At 42.6% G+C, this 15,666-nt stretch overlaps 1 non-coding gene across 1 annotated transcript; it reads right to left on the bottom strand.

The window, feature by feature from the left end:
* Nucleotides 1-10,006: 10,006 nt before the first annotated feature.
* Nucleotides 10,007-10,079, bottom strand: trnav-aac. Its single transcript has one exon. It is a non-coding gene; the product is annotated as a tRNA-Val (tRNA).
* Nucleotides 10,080-15,666: the final 5,587 nt, after the last annotated feature.

The raw sequence follows: 15,666 nt of genomic DNA, 5'->3' as shown, positions 1-15,666 counted from the left end.
TAATTTAAGTGTAGGAAGGGATGACACAGCGTCTGTGCCACAAATAAGTACAGATAGTAGTATAAATCCCCTCGAAACAGTCCCCCCGCAGCCGGACAATTTTCGCATGGGTTCTGGAAGGAAATGCTGTAGGAATGCTCAACCGGTGTCGCTCATTCAGCCAACAGAAACTTTCAACCGGTTCTCCCCATTAAGCAACGAGTCGGAGTCAGAGGCCGAGCCTTCTCTGGTCTCTCCTCCACCCGTTACGGGGTCTGAGACGCCGAAGCCTCCCACCATTAGCTCTGACTCAGTGAGAGGATAGCCGTACCGTCCAACATGTCTCCAGACCTACTCACTGCCACAGTCATACTCTGGACCTAGTTTTGTCCCGTGGAATAAATATTGTGGATCTTAATGTTTTTCCTCATAATCCTGGACTATCGGACCACCATTTTATTACGTTTTCAATCGCAACAAATAATCTGCTCAGACCCCAACCAAGGATCATCAAAAGCCGTGTTATAAATTCTCAGACAACCCAAAGATTCCTATATGCCCTTCCAGACTCCCTCCACCTACCCAAGGTTGTCAGAGTACAACAATTGGTTAATCACCTAACTGAGGAACTTAATGGCAGTAATAAAGCCTCTCTTGAAAAAGCCAAACCTTGACCCAGAAAATATTTTTTTAAACGATCGGCCTATATCAAATCTCCATTTCCTCTCAAATTTTAGAAAAAGCTGTTGCGCAGCAACTCACTGCCTTCCTGAAGACTAACAATCAATGTATACGAAATGTTTCAGTCTGGTTTTACACCCCATCATAGCACTGAGACTACACTTGTAAAGGTGGTAATTGACCTTTTAATGGCATCAGACCAAGGCTCTGCATCGGACCTCCTGCTCCGAGACCTTAGTGCTGCTTTTGATACCATCGATCACCACATTCTTTTGGAGAGATTGGAAACCCAAACTGGTCTACACGGACAAGTGCTGGCCTGGTTTAGATCTTATCTGTAGGAAAGATATCAGTTTGTCTCTATGGATGGTTTGTCCTCTGACAAATCAACTGTACATTTCGGTGTTCAAGGTTCCGTTTTAGGACCACTATTGTTTTCACTATATATTTTACCTCTTGGTGATGTAATTTGGAAACAATGTTAACTTTCACTGCTATGCAGACGATACACAACTGCACATTTCGATGAAACATGGTGAAGCCCCAAAATTGCCATCCCTGGAAGCCTGTGTTTCAGACATAAGGAAGTGGATGGCTGCAAATGTTTTACTTTTAAACAGACAAAACATAGATGCTAGTTCTAGGTCCCAAGAAACAAAGTGATCTTCTGTTGGATCTAACAATTAATCTTGGTTGTACAGCCGTCTCAAATAAAACTGTAAAGGACCTCGGCTTTACTCTGGACCCTGATCTAATTTTTTACGAACATATCAAGACTGTTTCAAGGACAGCTTTTTTTCCATCTATATAACATTGCAAAAATCAGAAACTTTGTCCAAAAATGATGCAGAAAAATGTATCCATGCTTTTGTTACTTCTAGATTAGACTACGGCAATGCTTTATTTTCCGGCTACCCGGATAAAGCATTAAATATATTTCAGTTAGTGCTAAACACGGCTGCTAGAATCTTGACTAGAACCAAAAAATGTGATTACTCCAGTGCTAGCCTCTCTACACTGGCTTCCTGTTAAGGCTAGGGTTGATTTCAAGTTTACTGCTAACCTACAAAGCATTACATGAACTTGCTTCTATCTATCTTTCCGATTTGGTCCTGCCATACATACCTACACATACGCTACGGTCACAAGACGCAGGCCTCCTTACTGTCTGTAGAATTTCTAAGCAAACAGCTGGAGGCAGGGCTTTCTCCAATAGAGTTCCATTTTTATGGAATGGTCTGCCTATCCATGTGAGAGACGCAGACTCGGTCTCAACCTCTAAGTCTTTATTGAAGACTCATCTCATCAGTAGGTCCTATGATTGAGTCTAGTCTGGCTCAGGGGTGTGAAGGTGAACGGAAAGGCACTGGAGCAACGAACCACCTTTGCTGTCTCTGCCTGGCCGGTTCCCCTCTCTCCACTGGAATTATCTGCGTCTAACCCTATTACGGGGACTGAGTCACTGGCTTACTGGAGCTCTTCCATGCTGTCCGTAGGAGGGGTGTGTCACTTGAGTCAGTTGAGTCTCTTGCGTGATCTTCCTGTCCTGGTTGGCGCCCCGCCCCCCCTGGGCTCATGCTGTGGGGGAGATCTTCATGGGCTATACTCGGCCTTGTCTCAGGGTAGTAAGTTGGTGGTTGAAGATATCCCTCTAGTGGTGTGGGGGCTGTGCTTTGGCAAAGTGGGTGGGGTTATATCCTGCCTGGTTGGCCCTGTCTGGGGGTATAGTCGGACGGGCCACAGTGTCTCCCGACCCCTCCTGTCTCAGCATCCAGTAATTATGCTGCAATCGTTTGTGTCGGGGGGCTAGGGCCAATCTGTTATATCTGGAGTATTTCTCCTGTTTTGTCCTGTGTGAATTTAATCTCTCTCGACCTCTCCTGACCTGAGCCCTCCCTGGCCTGATGACTCCTTGCTGTCCCCAGTCCACCTGGTTGTGCTGCTGCTCCAGTTTCAACTGTTCTGCCTGCAGCTATGGAACCCTGACCCGTTCACCGGACGTGCTACCTTGTCCCGGATCTGCTGTTTTCGACTCTCTCTACCGCACCTGCTGTCTCCAACTCTAAATGATCGGCTATGAAAAGCCAACTTGTACCTCCGGTGCCGACAGAGATGGCTGCCTCACTTCGCGTTCCTAGGAAACTATGCAGTATTTTGTTTTTTTATGTGTTATTTCTTATTTTACCCCAGAAAATCTTAGGTTTTAATACATACAGTCGAGAGGAACTATTGGAAATAAGAGCAACATCAACTCATCAACATTACGACCAGGAATACGACTTTCCCGAAGCGGATCCTCTGTTTGGCCTGCCACCCAGGACAATGGATCGGATCCCAGCCGGCGACCCAAAACAACAGCGCCGTAGAAGGGGCAGACGGAGCGGTCTTCTGGTCAAGCTCCGTAGACAGGCACATCGCACACCGCTCCCAAGTATACTACTCGCCAATGTCCAGTCTCTTGATAACAAGGTAGAAGAAATCCGAGCAAGGGTAGCATTCCAGAGAGACATCAGGGACTGTAACGTTTTTTGTTTCACGGAAACATGGCTCACTCGAGATACGCTAAGTCGGTACAGCCACCTGGTTTCTTCACGCATCGCACCGACAGAAACAAGCATCTCTCTGGTAAGAAGAAGAGCTGGGGTGTAAGCCTTATGATTAACGAGACGTCGTGTGATCATAACAACATACAGGAACTCAAGTCCTTTTGTTCACCTGACTTAGAATTCCTCACAATCAAATGCCGATCGCATTATCTACCAAGAGAATTCTCTTCGATCATAATCACAGTCGTGTATATTTCCCCCCCAAGCAGACACAGACGGTCCTGAAATAACTTCATTCAACTCTATGTAAACTGGAAACCACATATCCTGAGGCTGCATTTATTGTAGCTGGGGATTTTAACAAGGCTAATCTGAAAACAAGGCTCCCCAAATTTTAGCAGCATATCGATTGTGCTACCAGGGCTGGCGAAACCCTAGACCATTGTTATTCTAACTTCCGCGACGCATATAAGGCCCTCCCCGCCCTCACTTTGGAAAGGCTGACCACAACTCCATTTTGTTGCTCCCAATCTATAGACAGAAACTTAAACAGGAAGGACCCGCGCTCAGGTCTGTTCAACGCTGGTCCGACCAATCGGATTCCACGCTTCGATCATGTGGACTGGGATATGTTCTGCATTGCGGCGAACAACAACATTGATGAATATGCTGATTCGGTGAGCAAGTTTATTAGCAAGTGCATCGGTGATGTTGTACCCACAGCGTCTATTAAAACATTCCCCAACCAGAAACCGTGGATTGATGGCAGCATTCGCTCAAAACTGAAAGCGCGAACCACTGCTTTTAATCAGGGCATGGTGACCGGAAACATGACCGAATACAAACGGTGTAGCTATTCCCTCCGCAAAGCAATCAAACAAGCTATGTGTCAGTATAGAGACAAAGTGGAGTCGCAATTCAACGGCTCAGACACGAGAGGTATGTGGCAGGGTCTACAGTCAATCACGGACTACAAAATAAAAACCAGCCCCGTCGCAGACCACGATGTCTTGCTCCCAGACAGACTAAACAACTTTTTTGCTCGTTTTGAGGACAATAAAGTGTCACTGACACGGCCCGCTACCAAAACCTGCGGGCTCTCCTTCACTGTAGCCAACGTGAGTAAAACATTTAAACGTGTTAACCCTCGCAAGGCTGCAGGCCCAGACAGCATCCCCGGCCGCGTCCTCAGAGCATGCGCAGACCAGCTGGCTGGTGTGTTTACAGACATATTCAATCAATCCTTATCCCAGTCTGCTGTTCCCACATGCTTCAAGAGGGCCACCATTGTTCCTGTTCCCAAGAAAGCTAAGGTAACTGAGCTAAATGACTACCGCCCTGTAGCACTCACTTCCGTCATCATGAAGTGCTTTGAGAGACTAGTCAAGGACCATATCACCTCCACCCTACCTGACACCCTAGACCCACTCCAATTTGCTTACCGCCCCAATAGATCCACAGACGACGCAATCGCCATCACACTGCACACTGCCCTAACCCATCTGGACAAGAGGAATACCTATGTAAGAATGCTGTTCATCGATTACAGCTCAGCATTTAACACCATAGTACCCTCCAAACTCGTCATCAAGCTCGAGATCCTGGGTCTCGACCCCGCCCTGTGCAACTGGGTCCTGGACTTCCTGACGGGCCGCCCCCAGGTGGTGAGGGTAGGTAACAACATCTCCACCCCGCTGATCCTCAACACTGGGTCCCCACAAGGGTGCGTTCTCAGCCCTCTCCTGTACTCCCTGTTCACCCACGACTGCATGGCCATGCACGCCTCCAACTCAATCATCAAGTTTGCAGATGACACTACAGTGGTAGGCTTGATTACCAACAACGACGAGACAGCCTACAGGGAGGAGGTGAGGGCCCTCGGAGTGTGGTGTCAGGAAAATAACCTCACACTCAATGTCAACAAAACAAAGGAGATGATCGTGGACTTCAGGAAACAGCAGAGGGAGCAGCCCCATATCTACATTGACGGGACAGTAGTGGAGAGGGTGGAAAGTTAAGTTCCTTGGCGTACACATCACGGACAAACTGAAATGGTCCACCCACACAGACAGTGTGGTGAAGAAGGCACAGCAGCGCCTTTTCAAACTCAGGAGGCTGAAGAAATTCGGCTTGTCACCAAAAACACACAAACTTTTACAGATGCACAATCGAGAGCATCCTGTCGGGCTGTATCACAGCCTGGTACCACAAATGCTCCGCCCATAACCGTAAGGCTCTCCAGTGGGTAGTGAGGTCTGCACAACGCATCACCGGGTGCAAACTACCTGCCCTCCAGGACACCTACACCACCCGATGTCGCAGGAAGGCCAAAAAGATCATCAAGGACAACTTGACAACACCCGAGCCACTGCCTGTTCACCCCGCTATCATCCAGAAGGCGAGGTCAGTACAGGTGCATCAAAGCGGGGACCGAGAGACTATCTCAAGGCCATCAGACTGTTAAACAGCCATCACTAACATTGAGTGGCTGCTGCTCTAGCTACTTTAATAATGGAAATATTGATGTAATCAATTTATCACTAGCCACTTTATATAATGCTTACATACCCTACATTACCCATCTCATATGTATATACTGTACGCTATACCATCTACTGCATCTTGCCATCTTGGTGTAATTAAATGTATCACTAGCCACTTTAAACAATGCCACTCTATAATGTTTTCATACCCTACATCACTCATCTCATATGTATATACTGTACTCTATACCATCTACTGCATCTTGTCATCTTGACGTAATGTATCACTAGCCACTTTAAACAATGCCACTTTATATAATGTTTTCATACCCTACATTACTCATCTCATATGTAAGCGGCCACTAAAGCTGCCAACATACTGACTCAACTCCAGCCACTTTAATAATGGGAATTGATGGAAATTATGTAAAAATGTACCACTAGCCACTTTAAACAATGCCACTTAATATAATGTTTACATACCCTACATTACTCATCTCAAATGTATATGTATATACTGTACTTTATATCATCTACTGCATCTTGCCATCTTTATGTAATACATGTATCACTAGCCACTTTAAACTATGCCACTTTATCTTTACATACCCTACATTACTCATCTCATATGTATATACTGTACTCTATACCATCTACTGCATCTTGCCTATGCCGTTCTGTACCATCACTCATTCATATATCTTTATGTACATATTCTTTATCCCTTTACACTTGTGTGTATAAGGTAGTAGTTGTGGAATTGTTAGGTTAGATTACTTGTTGGTTATTACTGCATTGTCGGAACTAGAAGCACAAGCATTTCGCTACACTCGCATTAACATCTGCTAACCATGTGTATGTGACAAATAAAATTTGATTTGATGTATATACTGTACTCTACTGCATCTTGCCTATGCCGTTCGGCCATCACTCATTCATATATTTTTATGTACATATTTGTATTAATTCCTTTACACTTGTGTGTATAAGGTAGTTGCTGTGAAATTGTTAGGTTATATTACTTGTTAGATATTACTGCATGGTCGGAACTAGAAGCACAAGCATTTCGCTACACTCGCATTAACATCTGCTAACCATGTGTATGTGACAAATACATTTGATTTGAACTGACATTTACTCCTGATGTGCTGACCTGTTGCATTTTCTACAACCTCTGATTATTATTATTATTATTTGACCCTGCTGGTCATCTATGAACATCTTGGCCATGTTCTGTTATAATCTCCACCTGGCACAGCCAGAAGAGGACTGGCCACCCCTCAGAGCCTGGTTTCTTCCTAGGTTCCTGCCTTTCTAGGGAGTTTTTCCTAGCCACCATGCTTCTACATCTGCATTGCTTGCCGTTTGGGGTTTTAGGCTGGGTTTCTGTATAGCACTTTGTGACATCGGCTGATGTAAAAAGGGCTTTATAAAATCAAAAGGACTCTCAGACCATGAGAAACAAGATTCTCTGGTCTAATGAAACCAAGGTTGAACTCTTTGGCCTGAATGCCAAGCATCACTTCTGGAGGAAACCTGTCACCATCCCTACGGTGAAGCATGGTGGTGGTAGCATCATGCTGTGGGGATATTTTTCAGTCGCAGGTACTGGGAGACTAATCAGGATCAAGGGAAAGATGAATGGAGCAAAGTACAGAGAGATCCTTGGTGAAAACCTGCTCCAGAGCGCTCAGGACCTCAGACTGGGGCGAAGGTTCACCTTCCAACAGGACAACAACCCTAAGCACACAGCCAAGACAACGCAGGAGTGGTTTCGGGACAAGTCTCTGAATGTCCTTGAGTGGCCCAGCCAGAGACCGGACTTGAACCCAATTGAACATCTCTGGAGAGACCTGAAAATAGCTGTGCAGCGACGCTCCTCATTCAACCTGACAGCGCTTGAGAGGATCTGCAGAGAAGAATGGGAGAAACTCACCAACTACAGGTGTGTCAAGCTTGTAGCGTCACACCCAAGAACACTCGAGGCTGTAATCGTTGCCTAAGGTGCTTCAAGTACTCAGTAAAAGGTCTGAATAGTTATGTATGTGATATTTCAGTATTTTTAAATTTGTATAAATCTTCTAAATATGAGGGGGGGGAAATAATTTAATCCATTTTAGAATAAGCCTGTAACATAACAAAATGAGGAAAAAGTCAAGGGGTCTGAATACTTTCAGAATGCACTGTATACTAGGGATTCTTGTAAAATGTACATGACTCTGACAAGTCAAACAATTCTCTTCTCCATTGTAGTAGTTTAATGGAGTGATATCAGTGCCAACAAATTGTATTTGCATTCCATAATTTTAACTTCTATTATAATACATTGAATTTGAATTTGTAAAGCACAAAATGAATTAGAGGTGTGCCGACATGGCCATACTCGTATTCGTAAATGACAGTTGATAGTCGGATCAGATGATACTCGTGATCGGAAAAAACGTTAGCATTTTAACATGCCTAAATAAATGTTGGCAAAATACCTGCCTGCACGTTCTCATTGCAAAAAAGCTGCAGATGAGGATGTGTCTGTCCTCAATTTACAGCAGGCTGCCAAGTTTGCTTTAAGTCAGAATGTGCATCAGTGGTTCATATTTTTTCCCTAACCTTGCCACGCTTGTTAGATATCATGCACATTAGTAGCTTGATAGCAAACGACCTCGCCATGTAATTTATCATAGTAGCAGGCAGCAGCAATCTAAATTAGTAGACCAAAAACGTGAGGAAAGCTGATCAGGTGAAATTATGAAGTGAGTGGATTGAGAAATACAGCTTTACTCTAAACAATCATAGCAGCAGGATCAACAGTCAGTCCGCCCTTCTATTTACAGACAGCCAGGTGAGTTATTTAGAGTAGACAATGTAGAACCTCACACATGACTAACTGACATGAGAAAGATGAGTGCTGGCCAGTGTTGCCAACTAATTTTCAGGGGAAATTGCTAGAGGCAGGTTGATTTGTTGCTAAAAGTTGCTAAATGACGTTGTGAGGTCATTGCGTGATAACGTAAAACTGCGTCATTACGTAGAATACACAATAACGTTATTCAAATTGACTGGCCATCTCGGCAAAAAATATGATTTGACATTTGTTCAGGTACAGACTCCCACTCTTTCTGTACAATTTTAATTGAGACATGTTGATTGATTTTGTAAGTTCTGTTCAAGATCAAACATTCGTGACCAACTATTTTCATTGGGTTTGGCTCGTCGAACCCGTACTACTACTGCTGCAGTCAGCCAACAATGATTTGCAATTTGCTGGAATAAATGAGCGCCTGCTGGTGACGTCACTCAATGCACTTTTGCAGCAAGGCACGTGTGTTGTGACTGAGTGTGTGACAGAGAAAATCGTTTTGGTGTCATTTAGAGGGAAAATACGTGCATTTTAGCATTTGAGTAACTTCAAAAGTTTCTAAAAGTTCCAAATAAAAATTTTAAAGTAGCTAAATTTGTTGCTTGAAAAAGAAGTTGCCAGGGTAGTCTGAAAAGTTGCTAAATCTAGCAACAAAATTGCTAAATTGGCATCACTGGTGCTGGCAGGCAGTTTTTTTTCTTTTTCTGACCACGGTTAATTACAAAAACACTCAGATAATAATCGTATCCAGAAAAATCGCCCATATCCGTTACGATACTCTTTATGTCCAAGTACTCGGCACAATCCTAATTTGAATCATTGAATTCACAAATTTAACTTTTATATCATGATTTCAAACTGAATTGAATTAATATTGCATTATTTTAAAAATTGTCATTTAAATGGAAATATATATATGGAGTTTCAATATGGTATATATTACGTTAATTTTGTGTATCAAATCTACAAACTATAATTTCAAGTTGACCAAAGTTTCATATGTTCAATTTATCAGATGCATTCAAATTCGGTTCTGTAAATTCAGATTCAAAACCAAAGACAACGTCCTGGTTCTTTGCCAGCCAGAAAAGGTAGAGGAGAACACGTACCAAACGCTCGCTGTGGTAAACAGAAACAAGCGGTACCAAGATAGGGGTTTCTATAGACAATGTGGCCTATTGACTTTATTTTCTTGGACTTTTGGAACCATTTTGGCTATAAGCTATTATGACCCCATTCCCCAAAGCTAAGACTCTCCGGAACATGTATGCTGCGGCTTCTGTTCCCCTCTATAACGCTCACTTTTGTTTACATCTACATTCGTCAGCGCCAATAATTGTCAATTATTGACAATACAAAAGAACAATAGTGACAAAATGTGCAACCTACGAATACTGTATTTAATTGTTTATTTTCAGACATTGGCCATAGCCTATGCTACCATTTACTTTTTGAAAAAATGTTTCCGCCCGGTCTCGAACCGGGGACCTTTCGCGTGTTAGGCGAACGTGATAACCACTACACTACGGAAACTGAATTCAATAAGCATTAATACTCTAAATAACCCTACTGCTCAAATAGCCTAACCAGTATCATACAATAGTTTGTGTATCAAGTTTTACTTCATACCTTTTAGACCTTCAGTACTGTTGAACGTATGGATTATATCTCTTGAGCTTCGCGCAGTTCGAGTATTAATAACAACAAAGTCACGCCGATGGGTGACATGACAGCGTGGGAGGACCTGCCCACGGTTCATATAAAACCGTATGTCAAACCGCACTCTTATTTCTACTCACAAAGTTAGTTTAGCCGTATCGCGCAAATTGACTGCTCCGCATCATCCCAGGTCCAGTTAGGGTAAACAAAATTTACTTGGCGGGTGCTGTACAACTCCCGCCAGATTATTGTAACTCTCTACCTTTACTGTGTATTGTGGTAGCTGTTGTAATACCAGTCTCCGGTTACTATTATATTAGTTAATTTGACTTAATCAATATTGCATAAGATATTTTAGATTTATATTTTATATATTTTTTCTTCACATTCTGAGCTGAGAGAACACCACATCACCATGATGCTGGGCATGCATTGCTGCTCCTCTTGCGGAGCTGAACTACAAGCAGAAGATGGTCTTTAGCTGTGCCCAGCCTGCCTAGGCGTTGGCCACCTGCATGAGGCCCTTACTGATGCCTGCATTAACTGCGCTATCCTGCCTGTGAGGGTGAGGGAAGCGCGGCTAGCCAGAGTTGAGGGCCTGATTTTCACAGGTAATTTACCAGCGTCCGAATTTTGGTCGCCAGGACACACACGGGCCGGGTCAATATCACAAAACAGTACCATTTGGACCATGCAACATTTTTATTTCAGAATTTGTATTCCGTTTATGTTTTACTATAAAAAGGAAATATTAGACTCGCAGAAAAACATGTTGGCCAAGCTCCAGGATTTAGATTTAGATAATTATAAACACATTTTCAGTGAATCAGCCATAAGATATGTTCACCCTGTTACAGACATGCACTTAACTGTCTTTAATTAGACTATTTTAATTATATTTACATTTTCATAAAGCTATTGTGTCCCATTGTCAACCCTGTCCATTTGTTCTGATCAAATTATAAAGAAATAACAGATTTTGTATACAATGTGTGGTTTAATACAGAACTTCATCTAATTTGCACCTTATCTTTCTAAAGTGAGACAGGTATTAATGATATTTGATCCAAGTTTATTATTTTGTGGTGGTGGCCATGTCTTACTCTTTAAAATACATTACAGAAATTCTTGATATTTGACAATGTAATTGAATTCATTTGAAAAAGATGCCAAGATAAAAGGGTGGACCAAGGTATAACGGGACAGAAGATAAATTAAACCCTGAACACTGAATAGACATCTACATAGTAATACATGTAGTAAAAACATTGGAACTGCTATTTAGTTACATTTTCACTGTGAAAAATACAAAAATATATTGCCAGTACAAAATCATTGGAATTAGCATTAAAACACATTGCTGTCCCTCTTCCTCTCCCCCTCTTTCCATCTCTCCCCCCTTTCACCCCAAATGCTCTTCCACATACTTACAGGTGGATTTTTCCATCTGCACAGAGTGTTCATTAACAGCATGTGGCTCTGGCATCAGACAAATTATCTGTCCATCAGAGTACCAACAAATATCTTCCTTTGGACTTGGCCAGAAGAATTTGTTGATGCCATTTCGGTGCATGCACTTCACCTTAATGTTTTGTTCCTCTACATCCAAAAAGTTTAGCAACTAATAATGTTAAATGCCTTATCTTAAGCATACTCTAACCTTGAAGGCCCAGGCTGATTTTTCAGGAGTTGAGGGGGGTGTTTGGGACTGCAGCAACGCACTAGCCTTGGCCCTGAGTATCCTTTTTAAATATCTCCATTTCTTCCTTTCTGCACACTGCACTCTGTCACTGAGTTCAGCTATTGTCTTCTTCGTCCCTGTCTCTTTCCACTATTTCTCCCTCTCTCTCTAGATACTCTCTCCTTTCTGGGTCAGCATTACGTCGTTCTCTGTATTGCCGCTGTCTTTCAGCTGCACTAAGAGGAGGTGCCATTCCTTCAGAAAAACCTGATTCAATTGATATTTATTCTTAAAATACTATACATGAGATGTGTATGTATTATATAATATATACACACCTGTAATTATGTAATTTAAGTTATGAACAAAAACACATTTTGCAACACATTACTGCAAGATATCCATTTGTCCACTCTGTTGAGTGCATGTCCACCCTGTTACATGTACATGGATAACAGGGTGGACATTCTGAGCTAAAATTAGCAACTATGCTCCAAGTGATCGTGATGAAGCTAGAATAATGGCTGCCACTTGAAAAGGAATTTGCATTGTTTGACAAATATATTTTGAAATTATGAAATTCGTATGAAATTCGATTAACATCTTGTGTATTTTTGCTTAACAGGGTGGACATGTTATGCTTTCCCACATCACATCATCAACATATAATGATGAAAATGTAATAGTATGAAATCTAGATGCTTACCAGATTCACCACAGTTTTTTTCCCCCCAAGAAAGTGACAATTTCTTATTTGTGATGTCATTGTAGAAAATATATATTTTCTTAAAGTGCCAGTAACCACAATGTGACAGGGTGGTCAACGACTGAGGACGTACAGAAAATAGTCAATATTCTTTAAAAAAAATTGAGCATTTAACTTAAAGACTATACATAAGATAACATTTAATGAAGAAAATTAGAAAATAATTTAAAATGTATAATTTTATTCCAAATTATTCTTGTTGAAGTTGATTGAGAAGCACTTGGCACATTGAAAAATGGCCTCTTCCACTGAAATAAAATAGTCTAAAATTGAAGTCTATGTCATTATGCTTCAATTATCATGAAGGCATATACACAAGGATCATTTTGACATTTTATCCAGTGTATATTTTTTATATACAATTTTGAATGATTTATCTTGAGGACAATAAAAGAACACTTTTAGTGATATTGACCTGGCCACTAAAAGAGGGAAAGCCCATGAAACCGAAGTTGAAGGTTGATTCTTTATCCTCTAAGATAAAGCAGCTAAAAACGCTTTTGCGTTCCTTCAAGCCCCCTGAGTATGGGGCCTTCTAGCACTGCCTCCAGCATGGGGGACGCAACAGAGGACTTTAGTGACCAGGCTAGAGCTTGACAACCCTCAAGCCACAGCCCCGGCAGTTAACCTGTTCTTTAAGAAGGCCCCAGCAGCTACACCATTCAGTGAGCCACCTTCTCCGTCTGACCCGTGGGCTCTCGCCCACCCCAGCAAGGACAGATCGCAATCTGCCATGCAAAACAACATGGGCTGGACTATATGCCTAAGGTGGATGAATACATAGAAGAGCTGATGCTCTCCCCAAGTGAAGCTCTGAAGGATGACGCCCGCTGCCCCAGACCTCAGTGCAGGTCCACAGATGAGCTACTGTCACGGGCCTACAACACAACGGCCCGCATTGGGAACCCTCTCTCAATGCTCATGCTAGCACAGAACAGGATGCTCCAGCCGGAGCACGCAGATCTGGACCTCTGCAACCTGAATGACACATCTCTTCAAGCGTTTGCGTTCATGAACAAAGAGCAAGGCCTGATTGGTGGAGAGCTGCAGAGATGGTTGTCCTTATGAAAGGTTCTCCCATTTCCACAGAGTAACTCGAGCTCTGTCAGAGTGACCATCGGGTTCTTGGTCACCTCCCTTACCAAGGCCCTTCTCCCTCGATTTCTCAGTTTGGGCGGGTGGCCAGCTGTAGGAAGAGTCTTGGTGTTTCCAAACTTCTTCCATTTAATAACGATGGAGGCCACTGTGTTCTTGGGGACCTTCAATGCTGCAGAAATTATTTATTTGGTACCTTTCCCCAGATTTGTGACACAACAAAATCCTGTCTCGGAGCTCTACGGACAATTCCTTCGACCTCATGGCTTGGTTTTTGCTCTGACATGCACTGTCAACTGTGGGACCTTCTATAGACAGGTGTTTGCCTTTCCAAATCCTGTCCAATCAATTGAATTTACAACAGGTGGACTCCAATCAAGTTGTAGAAACATCTCAAGGATGATCAATGGAAACAGGATGCACCTGAACTCAATTTTAAGTCTCATAGCAAAGATCTGAATACTTATGTACCTTACACGTACAGTTTAAGTCGGAAGTTTACATGCACCTCAGCCAAATACAGTCAAACTCAGTTTCACAATTCCTGACATTTATTCCGGGTAAAAATTCCCTGTCTTAGGTCAGTTAGGTTCACCACTTTATTTTAAGAATGTGAAATGTTAGAATAATAGTAGAGAATGATTTATTTCAGCTTTTATTTATTTTATCATATTCCCCGTGGGTCAGAAGTTTACATACACTCAATTAGTATTTGGTAGCATTGCCTTTAAATTGTTTAACTTGGGTCAAACGTTTTGCTTAGCATTCCACAAGCTTCCCACAATAAGTTGGGTGAATTTTGGCCCATTCCTCCTGACAGAGCTGGTTTAACTGAGTCAGGTTTGTAGGCCTCTTTGCTCGCACACGCTTTTTTAGTTCTGCCCACAAATTTTCAATAGGATTGAGGTCAGGACTTTGTGATGGCCACTCCAATACCTTGATTTTGTTGTCCTTAAGCCATTTTGACAACTTAGAAGTATGCTTGGGGTCATTGTCCTTTTGGAAGACCCATTTCCGACCAAGCTTTAAGTTCCTGACACAATTTTCCCGCCTCATGATGCCATCTATTTTGTGAATTCCACCAGTCCCTCCTGCAGCAAAGCACCCCCACAACATGATGCTGCCACCCCGTGCTTCACGGTTGGGATGGTGTTCTTCGGCTTGCAAGCCTCCCCCATTTTCCTCTAAACATAACGATGGTCATTATGGCCAAACAGTTCTATTTCTGTTTCATCAGACAAGAGGGCATTTCTCCAGAAAGTACGATCTTTGTCCCCATGTGCAGTTGCAAACCGTAGTCTGGCTTTTTTTAATGGTGTTTTTGGAGCAGTGGCTTCGTCCTTGCTGAGCGGCCTTTCAGGTTATGTCGATATAGGACTCGTTTTACTGTGGATATAGATACTTTTGTACCCGTTTCCTCCAGCATCTTCACAAGGTCCTTTGCTGTTGTGCTGGGATTGATTTGCATTTTTCGCACCAAAGTACGTTCATCTCTAGGAGACAAAACGAGTCTCCTTTCTGAGCGGTATGACGGCTGCGTGGTCCCATGGTGTTTATACTTGCGTACTATTGTTTGTACAGATGAACATGGTACCTTCAGACATTTGAAAATTGCTCCCAATGATGAACCAGACTTGTGGAGGTCTACAATTTTTTTTCTGAGGTCTTGGCTGATTTCTTTTGATTTTCCCATGATGTCAAGCAAAGAGGCACTGCGTTTGAAGGTAGGCCTTGTAATACATCCACAGGTACACCTCCAATTGACTCAAATGATGTCAATTAGCCTATCATAAGCTTCTAAAGCCATGACATCATGTTCTGGAATTTTCCAAGCTGTTTAAAGGCACAGTCAACTTAGCGTATGTAAACTTCTGACCCATTGGAATTGTGATACAGTGAATTATAAGTGAAATAATCTG

This window comes from Salvelinus namaycush, chromosome 8, assembly GCF_016432855.1.
Source record: "Salvelinus namaycush isolate Seneca chromosome 8, SaNama_1.0, whole genome shotgun sequence".
In the NCBI taxonomy this organism is placed as follows: Eukaryota; Metazoa; Chordata; class Actinopteri; order Salmoniformes; family Salmonidae; genus Salvelinus; species Salvelinus namaycush.
Note: the sequence above shows the minus strand (reverse complement) of the source record. Positions and strands in the feature narration are given on the sequence as shown.